Raw genomic sequence first — 3,828 nt, forward strand, 5'->3', positions numbered from 1 at the left:
CTGAAAAATTGATGCATTAACTCTCACTAACAGAAACTAGACTATATTTTAACTAACCAGAAAAATACAATTTGTACCCTTTGACCATTGACCCTTGACCACCCCTTTGGTCCTATTAGGCCCGGCGGGTGAGGGGGGGGGGGGGTATTTGAGGGGGACGTGAAAACCTTCCAAAAAGTAGCAAGCTAGAGTTTTCTAGCGCTTTAGAGGTCGGAAAATCATCATTCTCAAAGTTGAAACGGATTATACTTTTCTTTGAAAAAAGCTTTGCAAAGCTTTCTGTTATTTAAAGTATCATTAGCGAATAGTTTGCGCTAATCAGACTCTCAAATCAGGGCATCATCAAAAAATAATGAATACTTTTTTATTTTGGCCAATTAGAGCAAAACTTTTTGCAGCTAATTATTAAGAAAAGGTAAGTAATCTGGTAACTTCCCAAATGGCATAAAAAAGAAACTTTTCTCAAAATGACATAAATTTCAAGTTTTCGTTGTAATTCAAACGTTTTCTATCAACTTCTTTTTCTAAAGTTTTGTCAGGAACAAAAACGTGATTAAGTTTTTGATTTAATTGCTTCCAGTCAAATGCTAAGCGACAATTTTGTCGGAAAAATTGGCCACAAGAAACGTATCAATAGTCGCAAGCTTATGCTTTTCGTTTTTGAAAAATCTACAATTTTGTAAGATAAAACGTCAAAAAACTTTTGAATTGACATTTTGACTAAATTTGGTTAGTAAAAATTGGTTCCCGAAAAAGTTTTGTGATTTTTTTAATGCAACTGTTGCATGAAATTTATGCCATTTGGGAAATTTTTCATTTTAATGCCATTTGGGAATTATGCCATTTGAGACGTAATCAGTAATCTCATTTTAATTGCTGCTACAATTGATCAACTTTTCTGCATAAATATTCATAATGCACTTTTCATCACGCAAATTGCCTGAAGGTATGAATTGTTGGCGCTTGCTTAATGGCAAATTGATCGAAATACTGCGGAAAATTATCGATGTTTACGTCAGATTAAGACGAAGTTATAAGCCTAATTTCCTAGCTGAAATTATGCTCAAATAAGTACAGCCGGTTTTAAAAGCGTTCTTAATTGACGCGGGAAGTCAATGCAGACTTAAAAGCCGATAAATTTGGTTGATTGGGCTTGATGAAGAGTTTTAATCTAGTTTATCTAAATAAAGGCTAACACCTCTATAAAACCACGAGCATTTTTTGAGCCTAACTGATTCCTGCTGAGCGTTTTCTGCGACAGAATAAAAGCTAACACCTCCATAAAATAACGAAGAACTTTTTTGAGAGTAATTGATCCATTTTTGCGTTTTTTGCGAGAAAATAAAAACTAACACCTCCATAAAATCAAGCAATTTTTTTGAGAAGAATTTATCCTTCTTTTTGCGTTTTTTTTGCGAGAAATTAAACGGTAACACCTCCATAAAATCAAGCAATTTTTTTGAGAATTATTGATACATTTTTTGCGAGAAAAAAACTAATACTTCCATGAAATAACGAATCGAATAATTTTTTTGATAGTAATTCATCCATTTTCTTGCATTATTTTTGCGAAAAAAAATAAACAACACCTCCAAAATATTTCGAAACAAAACTTTGGATGAGTACGTGATCCATTTGTTTAAGTTTGCAAACAACTCTGTTTTTGCTAACTTCAATCTTTGAAGAATTTGTAAGCTTCAATCATTACTTACTATAGTCTAACTTTGTTTCTTGTCAATCAACTAGTTTTTGAAGCTAACTTCGAAACTTTCTGAAGAGCCAAGTCGAGTTTAGAATTTTTCTTTATTTTCAAGAGACCAAGACGTGATCTACAATAGTATCATCTAGGTCAAACTCATCGGTGGGTTCTTAACTAAATACAAGACTGAAGCGGAAACTGAATTTAGCCAGTTAATGTCTTCCAATCGGGAACGTTACTTAAAGACTTTGGTTGAAATCTTTTCAATTTTTGGGCTTAATTTTTTATAAGTTTTAGTTTTATTTCAGGATTCAGAGAAAACAGTCAATCAATTTTGAAAAAGTGTTGAATTTCCCCACGCGTGAGTTAGTGAGTGGACTGTTTTGAGTCAGATTGCGATGCAACAAAGAGAACGCCTGCAGCGCCTTCAGCCTCAGGCAGCTGAGATGTGGCCTCAGAAACCTGAAGAACAGGAAGAGCCCGGGACATGACGAGATCAGCAACGAAATCCTGAAACATCTTCCCCAGCCGCAGAGGAAACCCTCCTCCATCTGATAAACCACTCCTGGGACTCTGGCAACACTCCCCACGGTCGGAGAAGGGCAATTATCATACCCATCTTCAAAGGGAAAGGGAAGGCCATGGAGAAACCCAGCAGCTACCGACCAGTCGCACTCACTAGCTGCACCGCGAAGCTGGCGGAACGTCTCGTCGCCACCCGCCTCGTCTACCACCTGGAGTCGAAGAAGAAACTGGCCCCTTGCCAAGCTGGCTTTCGTAGAGGCAGAAGCACCGAAGAACAGCTAGCGAGAGTGACCCAAGATATCTTCGACGGCCTAGAGGCCAAGGAACCTCGCCGTGCCGCCCTCGTCTTGCTAGACTTCAGCCGTGCCTACGACAAGACGTGGAAGGCAGCCCTCTACGTGAAGCTGAAGGACCTAGAGGTGCCGACGTGCATGATCCACTGGATCAAAGGCTTCCTAGCCGACAGACGAGCTAGGGTGCGCTGGAATGACACCCTCAGTAAGGATCGTATCTTCAGGGAGGGACTACCACAAGGATCCGTCCTGGCACCAGCGCTGTGGCTTTGTTATTGCAACGACATCTGGCAGACAGTCCATGACAGAGCCCCGGACTGTGGCCTCAGCCTCTTTGCCGATGACACTGCACTGGTTGCCTCCGACCGAGAGCTTAAGAAATGCGTCACCAAGCTTCAACCGGCCCTGGACGCGGTCACCGAGTGGTGCTGCCGCTCGAAAGTCCACCTTGCACAGTACAAAGACGCGGCCGAAAGCAAGTGCTGCTACACTTTGTTCACGCTAGATCCAGCGGAGAACAACAATAAGACCAAGCTCTCTTTCACCCTCGCCGATCACCCAGTGAAGTTCGAGAAAACCCCTACCTTCCTGGGGCTGAAACTAGACTGCCAGCTGACATTTGCCGCACACGCTGAAGATGTCAAGAAACGGATGGCAAAGAGACGCAACGGCCTTGCTGCCATAGGTAGACGGTCTGTCGGGACCTCCCAACACAACCTCAGAGCAGCCTATATCGCCACCACCCGCGCGGTCGCGGACTACTCTTCTGCAGTCTGGATGAACCATGCCCAGCCATCGACCCGTAAAGCCGTAGAAGCTGCTCAAAACAAGTGTGCTAGAGTAATAACAGGATGCATCTGACTCACCAACGAGAAAGCCCTTCTCGCCTGCGCCGACCTCCCGCCTCTCCGCCAAGTCGCTCAAGAGAGGCGTCGGTGCTCCGCGAGCGCCTACTCCGCATCCCCGACGACGTCCCAGCGCACAAGACTGCCAAAGCCTGGGTACAACCAAGACTAAAAAGCCGGACCCATGAATCCTGGAAGAGGAACAACGACCACGAGCCAGATGACACCGACACCCTCAGGACACACCGAGGCTGCTGGAGGAGAATCGCGACAGAGATAGACTGTATTGCCGAGCTGGACAGCTTCCCCCGCGAACAGATTAGTTGCCAAATTGCTCCTTGGACACTGTACCAATCGGAGACCTTCTTCAGCCTTGACTTGGCAGACAGAGACATCAAGAAGGAGAAGTGCGACTCCCAAGTCTCCATCACCAATGACCTACTGGATCCCCTACTGGAAGGATGAC

Source organism: Symsagittifera roscoffensis, chromosome 4, assembly GCF_963678635.1.
Source record: "Symsagittifera roscoffensis chromosome 4, txSymRosc1.1, whole genome shotgun sequence".
NCBI lineage: Eukaryota > Metazoa > Xenacoelomorpha > Acoela > Convolutidae > Symsagittifera > Symsagittifera roscoffensis.